Raw genomic sequence first — 17,644 nt, 5'->3', positions numbered from 1 at the left:
TGATTTTGATCGTTTAGGCTGCATTGTTGAATGCAGTTTGGTTGATCTTGTTGCGTACTTTGTGTGTTTTGACAACTTTGTTGATCTGTTTCCTGTTGGGTTGACTGCTTACATAGTTCTAGCATATAAGTTGGTTTGTCCTCTCTGTGGTTTTTATCCCTGTTTAACATTGCAGTGGTTTTATCACTCTTGGGCCTTCTGCACAAATAATGTTTGTCTGGCCACATCTACTTGCAGTTCTAGTCATTCTGTTATTACTCTCATCATGAGAATTTTGTCGTGGAACTGTCATGGCTTCGGCAACCCTACTAAAAGAACTGCTTTAGAAGAGTCAAAACCCTGATGTGATTTTTTTTATGTGAGACCAAAAATGACTCCACTAAAATGAGCCAATATCTGAGAAGATTCAACTATCCTAACAATTGGATATTTCCATCTGTTGGTCTCTATGGTGGCATATCTTTACTGTGGAAGAGAGGTTTCAACCTTGAAATTGTAGATAATTCAGATAAAATGATAAATGCTATAATTTCTTATGACCCTAGTAAACCAGAATTCCTAGTAACGTTTTCTATGGTTCTGTATACCATGATGAGAAGTTACAACAATGAGATTACATCAGCAAAATAGGTGAACAAGCAAATCTCCCATGGGTATTAATAGGTGATCTCAATATTACCATGTTTTCCCATGAGAGGTGTACTTTCACAAGACCGGCTACTGAGGATCTACCGATCATTCAACAAATTATTGATAATGCTGATTTATCTGACTTAGGCTTTGTGGGTTCTCCCTTCACTTGGTCTAACAAATAATCTGGCGATGATAATATAAGAGCTAGATTAGATGGGGCTCTAGTAAATGGTCTGTGGCTGAGTCATTATGCGAACTCAAAAGTTTTTCATATTGACTTTATAGGTTCAGACCACTTACCAATTATCTTGGTTACGAACACTCTTTTTAATCAAGGTAAAAAGCCCTATAGATATTATAAGTGCTGGTTCAATGACCCTTCCTCACATTCAGTAATCAAGAATGCTTTTTCTATACCTATTAGAGGATCTCATGCCTTTCAATTTTCTAATAGACTTAGAAATGTGAAAACTGAACTGAAAAATTGGAATATTTCGCACTTTGGTAATATTGATCATAAAGTCAAATCTCTTGGAACTCAACTACAAGTTCTGAATAGTGAAGCTAATACTACTCAGAATATTGGGGCTATTAATCAAGTTGAGATACAGTTGGAGCATTGGCAAAAAATCCAAGAAGAATTTTATGCTCAAAAGTCTATAGAGTCGAGTTCATAAAAGGGCATGATAGAAATACCAACTTCTACCATACTTATGTTAATAGAAGAAGGCATTTCAACCATATCAGTTCCCTTAAATTGAACAATGGCCAATGGTCTAAGGATAGGAATCAACTTGAAGATCTATTGGTTAATCACTTTAGTTCTATTGGGACTACGTCCAATCCTTTTCGTAATAGAGATTTTCTGAATTGCATAGATCCTTGTATATCTAATGCGGACAATGACAAATTATTGAGTCCCATTACTTTACAAGAAGTTAGAGACACAATTAAACAAATGGCTTCATGGTCTTCCCCGGGGCCTGATGGATTTCCACCAGGCTTCTATAAACAAAACATGGAATTAGTGGAAAACGATATTTTCAAAACTGTCCAAAGTTTTTTCCACTCTAAAGATTTGCTTAAAGAAATGAACCATACATTTATGTCTCTAATTCCTATAGTCAACAATCCTGTGACTCCTGCTAACTTTAGGCCAATCTCATTATGCAATACTAGCTATAAAATAATCTCTAAAATCATTGTTAATAGGATAAAATAATCTCTAAAATCATTGGGCAAAATTATATCACCATTCCAATCTGCGTATGTTCCGAATAGGAATATCCAGAATACTGTGATTATTACCCAAGAACTAATTCATTATATGAAAAGGAAGAGGAAAAAAAACAAATGTGGTATTATGGGTCTTAAGTTAGATATGTCTAAAGCGTTTGACCGTGTAGAATGGCCCTTCCTTATTGATGTTCTCAAACGCTTTGGATTTTCTGACTCTTGGTGTAACATTATTTATCAATGTATTAGTACCACGAGTATCTCAGTTCTTCTTAATGGATCCCCTTGTACTGCATACAAACCTAGTAGAGGTCTCCGTCAGGGAGACCCGCTACCCCCCTACTTGTTCATTCTATGTATGAAGTCTTTCTCGAGATATTTATTGCATGCTGAAGAATGTCATCTCATTCATGGGTTCAAAGTCAGTAAAGAGGCTCCTAGTATCTCCTGTCTCCTCTTTGCTGACGATTGTCTCTTATTCACTAAAGCTACTCATGATGAGGCTAACAGTTTAATGTCTCTCATTAAGAATTTTAGTCTCATCTCTGGCCAAGTGATAAATTTTCAAAAATCTGGATGCTTCTTTAGCAAGAATGTTCATCCAGATCATTTTGTCTCTCTCATAAGATCACTTAATGTTAAGAAAGTTGATCTGAATGATAAACACTTAGGCATCCCACTCTTTCTGAAAAGATCAAAGAATGAGTCTTTCTCCTTTCTCACTGATCATTTCGCGAATGGAGTGGCTAAGTGGAAATGCAAGAACCTGACTCAATCTGGCAGGTCAATCATGGTAAATAATGTTTTAAATTCTTCTCCCATCTACCATATGAATTCCTTCCTCCTCCCAGATGACCTTATCCACAAGATGGAACAATCACAGCGTGATTTCTGGGAAACAGTGTGTACTCATAAAATGAAAGGGGGATTAGAATTTAGGAATTTAAAGTTCACTAATGTTGCCCTCCTGACTAAAACAACTTGGTCTCTTATTCATTCGGAAGATGAATTGTGGTTTAGAATTTTGAAATACAAATATTTTAAGAATTGTCACCCTCTGCATCACTCAGAAATTAAGGACTCTTCGTGGGTTTGGAAAAGCATTTGTCATGGCCTTAGTATAATTAAGCATCATGCTATTTGGGAAGTTAGAAATGGTGAAAATATTCATGCTTTCATAGATAATTGGGTTCCAAATATGTCTAGTCCCTTATGTATTTCTTACCCTAATCCTAATCTGCGTGTTGATAGTTTGATTGACAAACATTTAAACACCTGGAATTCAAAACTGGTACAAGCTTTCTTTACTCAAGAAAATAATCAGAAAATTATGAACATTAGAATTCCCTTGGGTAGTTTGGCCATTCGCTAAGAATGGCAATTGTTTCGTTAAATCAGCTTATAAGCTTTTGGCTGGTGAGTTGTCTCCTGCCGATCCTAATGCTCAATCTAATATGATATATAAAAATCTTTGGAAAGCTTCTCTATTACCTAAAATCCAATTGTTTTTGTGAAAATGCATTGAAGGTATTCTTCCTACTAAGGATAGAGTGTCTCTGTTCAAGCCTAATCAAACCAACATTTGTAGCATGTGTGACACCAATTCTACTGAAACTGTTGAGCATCTTATTTTGCATTGTCCTTATTCTATATCTGTTTGGAATTCTTCATCTTTTGGAAATTTGGTTCTTCAAGATTCTGCTACTACTATTAACATCTATGATTGGATTAATAAACATCTTTCCTCTGATAATACTCATGGCTGCTCGGTTTTAACTACTGCATGGTGCATTTGGAGAGACAGATGTTTCCATACTTTCCAACAAAAACCCCTTAATACTCAATGCACTGTCAGATTGGCTTCTAGATTGATTAGTGACACGAATGAACTTCTTGCTTCTTCTAGTCGGAATCGTTGCCCTACTGTTGTTGAAACTCATGTGGCTCCCTCGAATGAAGACCTTCCACATGACTGTATTAGTTTAATGCGATGCTTCTTATGATAAAGATACTAATACTTCTGGTGCCGGTATTGTTGTCTTTAATCAAACATGGGAGTTCAAAGGATGCAAACAGTTGCAGGACAATCACTGAATCCAGAGGAAGCGGAATGCATGGCCTTACTAGAAGCTGTTGAGTGGGATAAAGCAGGATGATATCAAAGAATTTGCTTAAGGAGTGATGCAAAGAATGCATTACTTTTCTCAATAAAAGTGGGAATCAGATTAGCTAGTCCAACAATTCTATTTTAGAAGATTGTCTTTTTATTCTTAGAGATTTAAGCTTTGTTAAAATTGAGTACGTTAATAGGAATTTTAATGGTTGGGCTGATAAAGCAGCTAAACACAGTAGAATGTAATAGGTGTTTGGTTGGACAATTATCCTCCATTCATCTTAAATCAATTGTAACCTTTACCCATATCAATATGGGAAAAATACGGTTTAGTCTAAAATCTCATCCAAATATACTTAGTTAGTCCTAACCATTCAACTAGGTACAAATTAGTCCTTTTTTATGGAAAGTACACTAATAACCTTCTTGTTTAGTCCAAAGTGACTTATGATGATGTCAGTAGTTTTAAATAATAAAATAAATCAAATAAAATAAATTTATCTTTCGAACCGTTTGTCCAAAATTCAAACTTTATATATTTGGAAATCTCTTTCAGAGTTACAAAAAGAGTACCCATATGACTATATAATTCTCATTTTTAAAAAACTTAGTTTACATTGGTGTACTAACATGTACACATCTACAAAATACACCTGTTTACAACCGAAACTCATTACCAACACCAGCTCCAGCGCTCAACCACTCTTAACCCTGCTGCTGTAAACAACTACAGCACCTCAACCATTCAACTCAAGTTTTTTATCCGTTTATGTAGCTTTCCAATCTTAGTTGCACTTTTCTGCAGCAACACTACCCATCCAACAACAACATAAATTCTACTCCTCAGTACCACCAACATCACACATTTCAGATTTCATCTTTGCAATTCCATCTGCATTTGATATTTATTTACCTGATCACCACTTCAGAGTTATACCATCTCAATAACACCAGTTACTCAGTTGCACCATTCCTTGTACCGCAACATAGAAGCAAACCCATTCTTCTAAATTTCCCATAGCATCACCTGCAATTGCTTCATAGCCAGCTGCAGCTCATCCATACCATGTAAGTGCTCAGCCAGCAACAATACACATCGCTTCTTCATTTCGTTATCAGCTTAGTCACTGCAAACTCTAAATCACACAAAGTAACAGTACTGTCTCCATCTCATATTCACAAAATCAACAGTTCTAACACCCTTGAAATCTCAGTAACACCATCTTCTTTCTGACTCCAGCAGGCATAAACTCTAAATCAAACCAAACACATCTTTTATTCACTGCAGAAAACCACATCTTCTAGTTCATGTACAATCATAAACTGCATCATGTTTCTAACCACATATTCAACCCCAGGACAACCAGTAACAAGCATGAGACCTGCCATCAAATCGTATGTATTAGCTCCATCAGATATAATGCCAGCGTTTTCAGTCATAGTTGTATCATGTGAACTTGAAACCTGTCCACCTCCTTTTTCTTCTGCATCCCTTGCAGCAGCATCCTTTCTTGCCCTCTCTTCCTCCATTGAAGCTCTAAGAGCAAGAGCAAGGTGTACAAGCATATACACTTGTAACAAGCACAAAAAAGAGATGCACTTTTATTTGCACCCATATAACTGGTGTACAAGAAAATACACTTGTCACGTTTGCCAACCGAATACCCAAACAAGCGCATATAATTGACTATCATTTTCTTGAATGTTACAAAAGAAGACTAATAATCAATTTTACATATAATAAATTATTTTAAAAAATATTAATGAGAAGAGGTGTTCATGCATATACCGGATAAAGAATTCAACGTGGGAACTATTCATTGCGGGAGAAACATAGGCACAAAAGTGCTTCTTATATATATGAACCAGCAAAAAACGAGGGCTTGGAACTTGCCAATATGTCTGAGAAGGAACCAAGGAGACTACATAGTGGGATAAAATGTAGGTGCACGTGCAACTGCTGGTGCAGGCATAGATGCACCAGCTGGATTTGCACGATAAAATTTACATGCTAAACCAAACTTGCATAGCTCCGTGTTCATATGATATGAACACTTTGTCTCACCTTGTTGTTGTAAGACAAGAAATTAGTATCTCACTATGAGCTTATTCAAGCATAATATCCTACAAGTAGTTAGCTGTAATAAGACTCACTCGGGGTATTACTAACTAAATTGATCACAGTCAACTTAAGAAGTATTTATATCGTCATTGCAGAACCACAAAATGTTTCACAATAGAATATTTATACAAAACATTACCAAATTGTGTAACGTAAACTGACACTTTATGCCAAATTAAACTTGAATAAGAAAAACTAATCAGTGAGCACGAAAAACATAACGCAATTTCAAAATGACAATTAAGAAATACGTCAACTCAAAGGACTTCCATGTCATTGAACTTTAATCTTTATCAAAAATGAAAAAGCAACAAGTGTACAACTTTGTGCACATTCACGATCAACAGGTGTACAATTATGTAAACACTAAGAATCAACTTGTGTATAACTATGTACACAAGTGACAATTTTCCTTCTGATTGAAGTTGGACTTTTAAAAGATTCAGTAGGATTGGAAACTGCAATTGCTAGAGCACCTGTTCCATGTCAGTAAATGTAGTCATTTATTGGTGACCAAAAGCAAGGGAAGTTGATGTTACGATGCCTACCACCAAGCCAAACTAGTTCCACACTGAAACACACAACTTTTTGGTAGTAATAAAATGACAGACATATTTTATTACTCATCAGTGGTCCCTACCGCCAAGCCAAACTAGCTCTGAATTGCAGAGATACGCCCAGCCTTAAAAAAATAAAGTGCACAACAATGTCCACTTGAATTACAGGTGCACTAATATGTACACATGTAATTTTGTCACATGTGCACAAAAATGTACACTTATATTACAAGTGTACTAATATGTACACATGTAATTTTTGTCATATGTTACTATGTAAAATGTCATATATCTGCACATAGATGAAAAACTGTTTAATAAGGATGTTTTTACCTGATTTCCCTATAAACAAAATGAAATACCATTACATGATCTTCCTCGCAAGGCCTGCCTATGACTTTGTCAGATCCATCATATATGGTGCGTGTTAACCTGTCATCACCAATCAAAAAATTAACAGCAAGTGTATAAATATGTACACATTAACAGCAGCATGTGTACAATAATGTACACATATGTATAAATATGTACACACTAACAGGTGCGTGTTAATCAAAAGGTGTATAAATATGTACACATTAACAGCACAATGTGTACAATAATGTACATTTATGTACTCAGATATGCAAGCTTAGAATAACAAGTAAAGTAGGTGCACCCCATTGAAGTGGTTATGGTATTTTTATCCTGTGTTAATTTGTGAAAATGCAGACAATATTAATCATACAGTCAACCGGTAAATACTGCACAAAGCAACTGTATAAATAGCCAACTGATTCTAAAGCCAAATGACTGCATGAAAACTTGAATACGATAATAAAACTGATCAAGGTGCAAATGAAATGAGGTTATCTTAATGGTCCAGCAAATTACTACTTCCTCTTAACCCTTTTAAGGCCCAAGGCTCACTACCATCCATAACCCAATTAGTTGTGATTCTGAGATGTCAGAGGCGTCAATCTCCAATGACACTCACTCAACCATTTCTGAGCCTATATATAACTCCCCTTCCATTCCCATTAATCAACATTTCCTACTGATCCTATATAGCTACTACCTGATTGATTATAAAACCTACCAATACTTAAATACTATAGTAATTAATTGTAACTTAAACTGTATGACGCAATAACTGGTGTACATGTATATACACCTCCTGTAACAAGCACAAAAAACACAGTGCACTTTTATGTGCACCGTTTAAAAATGGTGTACAGGAAAATACACCCATCTTGTTGAAACTGAAAGCTCATGTGTCCTATCAGTTTAGAAGTTTTTACAGCAGAGCTTTTCCAATATTTGTTTAGCATGTTTGAAAGGATCGTATTCAAAACCTAAGCCATACACATCCTGCTTTAGATTTAGTACAAACACATGCAAGGAAGAAAAGGATAAGTACCCATATCCAGTTGAACGCTATACTCCGTCGACGACTCATGATGTGTACAGCAGTGGTGATTTTCAATGCCAAAGACATGAGGATTACGGAAAAACTTAAAATCGGTACTGAAGAAAAATCCAGATATGTGTGAGTATCCTGTGAAAAATTGAAAGCCACTTGAATCAGCAAAATAGATGTTAGAAAGCAGTTTGTCGATTGCTGTTATTCAAATTCCTACATTGATCAGGCAATAGGTTTCCCATGAACATTTCTTTCTTCTCTGATTGTAGTTGTTTTTGTCATATTCTCAAGTTTAACACCTCAAGTTCCATTCATAACCAATGTACACAAATTAAGTTAAAAAACATTTTGTTAGCATAGCATACATAACAATATAAAAATCACCGATATGAAGTAAATAGTTACAAAGTTTGTTAGAGTTCTGACTTCTGAATTATGGTGTCTCGGCAAGAATTAAAGTAAGAGTGTTAGACAACACAAGTGAGGAAAGCCGTGCACCACATGAAGATTATAGAGACTTTGAGAGTAAAGGGTATGGAAGGGAAAAAGCTTTAATTATCGGTTTGGTTGGAGTTGGACCCATATACATTTGAGAGCTCTTACTATAGACATTTTAAATTCTTGATTCATTTAAGGAATTCTTTTCACGACGTGACTTAATCTAAGGGGAAAGTGTTATGGATCAACGTAGTCCAGAATTCACTTGGTAAGTAACTTAAAATCTAAGGGTGAAATTAACTTAAAATGTACTACAAAACAAACCACACGGCAAGTATCCATGGCAAGATATTATCACAAAACTCACTTGGTAAAAAGTAGTATCAACTACAAACGAAGGCAAAATCAAAGCTATTTTGCATACTGAATAACAAAGTCAACCACACATTAGAAAAAAGAGATTGACCTTAACTTTTTCAGAACCTATGATTTTTCTAAGTTTAAGTTCAAGGGAAAACATCCCTAAATTCGTCTTAACATGGAATCAAAGTTAAATTGACTCAATTTGAGATATCCGATAACACAATCACAAGCTCAGTAGCTAATTGAAATCCTAAAAGAGCCAAAAGTGCAGTCTAACAAGTCTAACCAGACCAATTTTAATATAAACATTTCAACCCATACGTTGTATACATTCAACTAATGACTAAAATTTAGTCACATGATTTAATCTACCTTTATTGTGCACATACAGGGTGCTTAACTAATCAACATCAACTCATAGCATCAACTCAACCAGAGGTGTATGCAAACGCACCGTGTCAATCGCACTCTATGTTTTCCTCTTCCAGCATGAATGAAACATTCTTCCTTCATTTCTCTCACTGAAATTGAAACCCTTATGATGATGAATTAACAATGTTCCTCACTAAATATTAGTTAGGGAAGTGATCCGCAATAAAAAAAACTCAGATAGAAGATGATGATCAAGCAAATTCTGAACACTTAATTAATCATTTGCATATGATACAAATATGCAGCTAATTGACGTTTCCATTTGGTTGATCCAATTGTAACATATTAGCATATTAATAACTACATAGAAGATGCTTCGAATTAAGAAGTTCTGGTTGTATGCGTGATAAAAATGCATATTAGCAACTAAATAAAGAACATAAAAATGTTTGTAGATACAACACTCTAACTAGTTAAAGTACATATACGAGATACTGGGATCAAAATTCTTTCAATGTACTGATATTATTAGCTGATACAATTGGCAACAACATAATATCTTATAGCCAAGTGAAACTTGAGGATCCTAAATTAGGGATTCGTGACAATGTCGATGTCAATCACGAAACTGAGATTTAGCTGATTTGAGTAGAAACTTATAAATCTAAATGAAGAGATGAAATTAAAGTCATATATATTAGCAATCAAAATTGAAAAACGAATAACAAATTCAATAAAAACAGCTCTTGAACATAGAAAAAGTAGATCAGAACGTGAAGGAATTGAAATCGGATATGGAACTTACGTTTATTAACACATTCAATCATATCTTCTTCGTTCATGTCCGTCGGTTAGTTACAACTAAACTTACTCCTGGGATTTACACTTCAACAAACTTTATTAACACCGAGAATCTGAGATTTATGTAAATTGGATGAAGAAGAACTGATGTAAGATAAAAAAAAATTGATGAAGATATGAAGAAATGCAAGATTTCTCATCACTTCCGTTCCAGATTAAAGAGAAATGGAAGATTCTTCTTCTTCGCGGTAGGTTTCATCGCCGATAAGAGAGTGAAAAATGAATTACGAACAAATTAGTACTCTAGGTTTTACAAGAGGGTTATATTTGCCATCAAAAAATTCAATTTGGACTGAATCGTAAAGAATATGACTAACTCGTATTGGATTTGGTAAATTATGACTAACCAGTACTAGGCCTGGGATGGTAGGACTAGAACATGGACTTTTTATTATGTATCAAACCATAGTTATTTCACTGGTCCATAAGAGTAATCACCAAACTAATAGAAAAAACCAACAAAAAGAAAACGGTTATAATAATTCTTTTGATGAATCCATTAAAAGACATAGACATGAAAGGGTGCTTGAAAAGAGAGATGAAAAAAATTATGCTTTTATTGTTCCTGAAAATATTTTAGCTCCTAGATGTCGTAGAGAATTGAGAATTCAAATTTGTTTAAACTCGGAAAAAAGAAATGTTTTGGATAGAAAGAAAACATTTTACAATAAGACCCAACAAATATGGGATTAAACTTAATTTCTACTAACAATATATCTTTTCTAGCAAAAATAAGAAAATAAAATCATTTGCACCTGACCCTGAAATTGAGAAGAAAGAAAATTAAACAGCGGCTGCTGTTGTGAAACCTAGCTGAGGCAGATCAAAAATGAGAGAAATCAAGAGATTGAGAGTGGTTGTTGGTAGCGCTGTTGAAGAACTGATGAAGGTGGTACCGTGAATTGAATGGGTTTTTAGTTTGAATCTGAGATAGAGATGCAGTGCTGTGTTCTTGAACTTTACATGAAGACATCGATGCTGTTGAATCAAATTGAGCAGAAATTGAAGATGGGTCTGAGACAAATCGAGACAGAGATGAAGAAGTAGAGAAGAACGTTGTTGGTTTAAGGGTTTGAGCTGAATAGAGAATCGGCAGCAAGATGGGTTCGTAGAAGAGGAGAAATTGAACTCAGGGAGGAGTTTGGTGTTGTTGACGGTCTGAGAAATTGGAGTTCGTAATGGGTTTAATCGATGGACTCTTGTTGCTGTTGATTTACATGAAGAGATGATAGAACTGCTGAAGAACATAAATTGAGAGAGAATATGATGAATGGATCTCGTGGGTTCGAGTTGGTAATACAGGGTATGGAAGATGTGTTTCCATGGATTATTAACAGAGAGTTCTGTTGGGTTCTGAATCTGAGAGTTTCTGTCATGAAGAAATTAGCAGTGGGTTTGTTTGCTGTTGAATCAAGAAGAAATTCTGGTGGTACTTTGAGGCTGAGAAGAGCAAGTGATACAACTGCAATTGGAGATTGAGCTACAGGTCTGGCATCGCAGCTGAGCAGATGGCAAGATGGGTTTTCCTGGTAATTGTTGTGGTGCAAAAGACTGTCTAGTGCTGGTGCTGTTGAACCTGTGGAGTTGTATGCAGGAATGGATCTAAGAATGGCCGAAATTTGGCCTGGAAATGACCGAGAAACAGCCAGAACTCGGCTGGCATTCCATTCACATGAGTCAACTCAGTGACTCAGGAAACCCAACTCAGTAATCAGACCATTCAGCTGAGTTATCGACTGACTGGAGAGCTGACTCAATGGCTGACTCTCCTCCCTTGACTATATTGACCGTTAGGCTGCTTTAGATTGACTGTTAAGTCTGACAGAATATTCCGTCGACAAAAGAATCTCATGTCGCCGTCAGTACTTTCCGGTGTTGTTTCTAGCCAGATTCCCGTGGTACCAGTGAATTTCCGGCGACCCAATTTGTGTAGAATTCTCTAGACTCATGGATTTGAGGAATTTGACTTGAATTTGAAAAGAGAAGATGGAAGAGTTTTACAAATACAATGACATGGAAAGAAGACTTCTAATGGAAAGAGATTCTACTCCTAAGAGGATTGCAAGCAAATTGAAGCCTATAAATAGAGAAGTTCTCTACTTTTCTCTACACACTTCTACACCTCTACACACACAATACTTCCCTTTTCTTTATTCTTTGTGTTAACTCCTTAGCATGAGTAGCTAATTTTCTTATTGATTGAGGATGAATTCCTAGTTCTTAACATGTTTTGAGTTTTGTTTTAAATTTACTTTGAAGTTTTCACATGTTTTGAGTTTTATTTTAAATTCACTTTGAAGTTTTCACATGATTATCGTTTGTTTTTACTAGTATGAGTGTTTATGATTGATAGGTTGTTTAGAGTGCACGCTAAATCGATTTGTTAACTCAATCTAAAGCTAGTGAAAGTTAGGGGATAAGTAATCGTTTCTTGACTCTTTACATAAGTATAAAACAAGAGACCTTGCGGAGGGATTCCGTGGAGCAATTGTGTGTGAAAACGTTAGCAAGTAGACCTTGATCTAAGAGTCTAACTACTAATATCAACCTAATAAATTCATAAATCTTAATGCGTTTAACAAAATTACATCTTGAGTGATCTACTACTAGGTGGTTTGGTAAATAGAATCCGGTAGTCCAGAACTTCTGTATCCGGTGATACAAGGGATTTAGTGGTTAACACTGATCTAGCTGCTATACCTACGTGATAGACGCATTTATGTGTCTATTTTCATCTCTATTGTGTATATTGTTAGTACCCATTTTTGTACTTATTTCGGTATTTTATCTCTTTGTAGGTGTTTTTGGAGAAATAAGCTTTTGTGGCGAAATTGGCTCGAAAAGTTGTTAAAGGCACCTGGGAGGACATTTGTTATTCGGGCTCTCGCTTTGGATAGGGGGACATCCTTCTTCTCCACGTTTAAAACGGTTTTGGGCGGGAAAAATGCATGCAGACGCTGTTGATTTTGGATTGAAGATTTGAACGAGTTTCAGGGTGATTCAACACTGGAAATCGATTGGGATGGACTTGATAGAGCAAAACAGGTTTAATACATGCGTTTGTATCGATCGAATTGGGCTGGAATTGCCAGAAAAAGGAAACAGAGTAAAAAAGGAAACACGGTCCCTGTCGAGTTTGTTTTTGGACATTCAGAGAGATTAAATGCAAGAAACTCTTTCCAAAGATACATATATATCTAAGGAAGAGTTTGAGATAAGTGGGAAAGCTCAGAAACGCGTAAAACAATTTCTGGAAGGAATTATTGCCGTGACTGCCAAGGAAGAAAAGAAGAGATTTCGAAGCGATTTGGGAGAGATTTAATCGCCCTGTGGTGTATAAATAGGTTTCCCAGGGTCTCAAGAAGGGGTGTCGAGAGTTTGGGGTAGAGAGGAGAGCTCAGGAGGAGAGAATCGGAGATTACAGGAAGCCTGTCTCTGCTTCTGTTGCTGAAGAACAAGCGTTGCAACGAAGAACAGCGTCTCAAATTCGCAACAGTGCTACAGTATTCTCTCTGTAACAGCTGAACAACCACATTTATCTTCAGTTAGCCACACCTCCTGTAACAGTGAACTCTGTAACGCCAGTACGTCGTTGCATATTCACTGAATCATATCATCTCTTCAATAAAAACAACTTTTGAGCCATGATTTATTCTTTTGAGCCTGTTTTTGATATGAGAAGCTAAACCCAAACACTGGGATGACGGAGGAAGCCCTATTTCACGCATGTGGTAATTCTAATAATTTTTTTATGACTATTTGCATTGATTTTTAATCGATTTATGATTTTTATTGAATGGGTGTGATTTCGTTTGATGGTGTATGCTTGGTCTATGTATTTTTGATACATCATGCTTTTGATTTACAGTCATTGCTTTTCAAAAATCTATTTTTGGCAAAGAATAAGAGTCCATATTTTTATTATTTGAACTATAATTGATTGGAATTATTATTTGAGTCGCATGAATGGAATTTGGTGGAATCCTGAGTCTCAGTCTCTCTCGACATTGTGACAAACCTTTTGCATATATATTTTCTATTTTTATTTTAAGTCTAGAACCCAATCTTATCGAGTCCGAGTTGAACGAATCTTATTACCACTTTTTCTACAACAATTAAAATTACATCAATTTTTGGCGCAGCCGACGCGGATTTGTTTTAGGTTTTAGGTTTTAGATTTATTTTATTTCTTTTAGAATTTTTGTTCTCTTTTACGCCTTTGGTATTTTTTTGATTCTTTTCAGATTTCGAGCGAAGCTACAAGGAAAGAAAAAGTGCTATAAAAGGAAAGCATCGCCAAAGAAGGAAAGAAAAGAGGAATCCGAAAGGAGTGAAGAAGAATATTTTGTATATAGTTATTTTGTTTTATTTTTAGAAACTGTAAATAGGGTTTTAGTTTTTGTAATTTTTCTTTTTATTTTTGGACATTTTTTGGACTTTATTTTTGGACCGGACATTATTTTTTAAAACTCTACGAAAGGGTTAAGATTAAATAAACTGATTGCAGGGAAGGACGACAGTTACGATAGTGTCTCGGCCCCTCGGGTTCGTACACTGACATCGAAGTCGGTGGCCTGAGTCGACTTCAACGGTTCATCGCCCGTCTGGTACGGGAGGTAAGACTCTATCCACCCACGAATCCCCTGTCAGTGGGTTTTATTTTGTGTGACAACTCACACCCCTGCAATAGAATGTCGAACTGGTATTACGATAGCCAATACAACGAAAATCCGATTGAGTTTCAAAATGGACGTTACTACTTTGACCATAATGTGAATAGTGGTTGGGAACATCAGCCTTTTCAAGGTTATGGCTCATACCTTGATGAGCCCAATTACTATCGACACACGCACCGGTCATACGAGCAAAATTCTTATATTTCTCCTTTAGAAGAGTCCCTCAGGAAATTAGAGGAGTCGACACGTAAGTTCGTTGAGATGAATAACTTAGTTTATGACGAAAGAGAACTTTCTATAGAGGAATCCTTCAAGCTGATAGCTGAGACGAACGAAAGAATTGCTCGAAATAATCTTAATTTCCAATACAGTGTTTCCAATAATACCCTTGAAACTGAGGATAGTAATTTTCATAATCAAGATGACGAGGATAAAATTGGTAACACTACTTGTTTAGATGAGGTTCAACCATTTTCATGTTATTATAATGATGATTATGATGAGGATAGTGTTGATGAAGAATTTGAAATAAGTAGGCATCGCGATCAGGAATTTGTTACTCCAGTTGAGCTTAATAATAATATTATTTCTAGTTCAAATCCAAATAATTTTAATAATTATTCACCTATTCAAAAGGACGAGGATTTGATTAGAGATACTCCCGTTTTAGACGATGTAGTATTTCCTTATGATTACGAAGCCAACGATGGTTTAGAGGAACGAGTTTTTTCTGAGAATATTGTTTTAGAGTCTAGCGATTTAGAAACATTAGTCTTAGACAAAGAAAGTGAACTCGTAGATATGAGTGAGGATGAACCATACTTAGAAGAATCAATTGACCATTTTCAGGAATCTAATGACCTTGAAATTAGGGAAGTTGTGACTAGTCTTTCTAGAGACACTGAAAACTCTAAGTTTGGGGGTGATTATCATTCTCCATGTGCTTTAACTATTAGAAAGGTCCCTCACTTGGGACTTGACATATGTGCCTCAACCATTTTACAAGATTATTGATGAGTGCCAAATATTGTATATATTTATCCCTTTTTGTTGGCATTTAACTCATCTTTTATGCATTAATTCTACATTTTATCCCATATTCTGTATTTTCATTGTTTTCAAGAATAAATATTTTTATTAATTAATTTTGCATTTTTAGGTAATAAATAAAGTTCGGATGAGTCGCGAAGCAAAAAGAGCAGAAAAGTAGTGAAAAGCCGGGAGAAATCACGCAAGGAAGCCGCAAAGAATGGTGCGCACAACCTCATTTTCTACACACAAAAGCGCCTCCGTTCTCAGCCATCAGATCAGTTCTCAGAAGCATCCGACGGTCGCTCCTTCATAGAGCATCAAAATCTGAAGTCTCTGCCGAGCACCACAGCGCTGAAATTCCAAGCCTTCAGATTAGATGGTAGTTGAATCCAACGGTCGCTCCCTTGCTGTTCATCAACGTTTGATATCTCCGCCTTACACTACAACACCTAACCCCATCTAGAGCCGTTAACTTCGTTGTATCAAAAAATCTGACGGTCGCTACAAGCTTCACTTCACATCACCGTCCGATCTACCTACCAGCTTCGCATCCAGTGACTCAGCGTCGCAGAACATCAAACTCGATGAATCCGCCTAACACCCTAGCAACCGAACCCTACCACCTAACCAAACACCCCCCTTCTCCCAAACAGTCGAGCCATCTCCTCCATCACCCCTCCTCTGCAGAACCATCACCCTGCAACTGTCGCCACCATCATCGCCACCTCTCCCTGTCGCCACCAAACACCACCATACCACCTCCGTCATCATCCTACACGTGATTGAACACCTTCCCCCATCATTCTAGCCCTTTATCCCATCAACTCATTACCTAACCTAAACCCTAGGTTATGGGTTGATGGATTAACGTGTGCTAGAGAAGCAATTGATGCATGGAGGTGATACAGGAGAACAAATAGAAGCATGGGTCGACATCACAATGGAGTGGTTGTGTCAAATTGGGTGAGTAATCACAAACCCTAGCTCTGTCAGTTTGGGAATTTTTGGGTGAAAATGGGTAGAACCCTAATTGTCTGTGGGTATATATATGGGTGTGAGTATGATGTAAAAACGATGTTTGGAGTAGCCAACATCCAGGACTTTCATGTCCTGTTAATTTTCAATTTCAGCTAAAATTTCATGTTCATGTTACTTGTGTCCTGTTATGATGTATCCTGTTAATGTGTTAGATGTTTGTGTGTGTTCATTGTTAATTTCAGTTGGTTATGTTCATAATGTTTGTGCAATGTCCTTTTAATTTCCTGTTAATGTTCTGTTTAGTTTCACTGCTTCTGTTATGTTGTCTCCTGTTGATGTTTGTTAATGTTCCTGTCATGTTTGTTTTGCTGTCACAATTGATGGAATGCTAGGCTAGGTATCTGTGAAGCTTTGAACTAATTGTGCAATGGAAGAAATCAGTGCTCATAGCAAGCTGATTTTCTTGCCATTCTTGTTGTATGCTTAGGTTGCAGTGTTGATTGTGCATTGGGAGAAACTAGTGCTTATAGCAAGCTAGTTCTCTTCCCATTCTTTTAGTATACCTCCTGAATGCCTTAGCCTAGCCTTGCTTCATTTCAGTTTCATTCATATCCCTGCCCTTGGCCTTAGGCCTTGGTTCATCTTGTTTTGTTTTGCTTTTGTTCATTGTTTTGTTGCTGTTTAGTTTTCATTTGCTTTGTTCCTTGTTGTTTCTTCCCTGCCCTGCAACTCTGTTGCTTCTCTGTTTTCTTCCTCTTGCCTTGTTTTGCCCTGCTGTTGCTTCCCCTGCAGTACTGCTGCATTGCTTACTTTGCCTTGTGCTGCTGCTGGTGCCTTCTCTGTGTTGCTTCAGCTGCAGCT

At 36.4% G+C, this 17,644-nt stretch overlaps 1 long non-coding RNA gene across 4 annotated transcripts; it reads right to left on the bottom strand.

Moving 5' to 3' along the window:
• Window positions 1–4,494: 4,494 nt before the first annotated feature.
• LOC113302114 lies at window positions 4,495–11,657 on the bottom strand. Of its 4 annotated transcripts, XR_003336653.1 has the most exons (5): window positions 10,042–11,657; window positions 9,319–9,385; window positions 8,061–8,198; window positions 5,447–7,093; window positions 4,495–5,364 (listed from the first exon to the last, which is right to left on the bottom strand). It is a non-coding gene; the product is annotated as an uncharacterized LOC113302114 (long non-coding RNA). The 4 variants fall into 4 exon arrangements; XR_003336654.1 differs by having other exon boundaries at window positions 4,495–7,093; window positions 9,237–9,385; XR_003336651.1 differs by having other exon boundaries at window positions 4,495–7,093.
• Window positions 11,658–17,644: the final 5,987 nt, after the last annotated feature.

Source organism: Papaver somniferum, chromosome 8 (genome assembly GCF_003573695.1).
Source record: "Papaver somniferum cultivar HN1 chromosome 8, ASM357369v1, whole genome shotgun sequence".
Lineage (NCBI taxonomy): Eukaryota > Viridiplantae > Streptophyta > Magnoliopsida > Ranunculales > Papaveraceae > Papaver > Papaver somniferum.
Note: the sequence above shows the minus strand (reverse complement) of the source record. Positions and strands in the feature narration are given on the sequence as shown.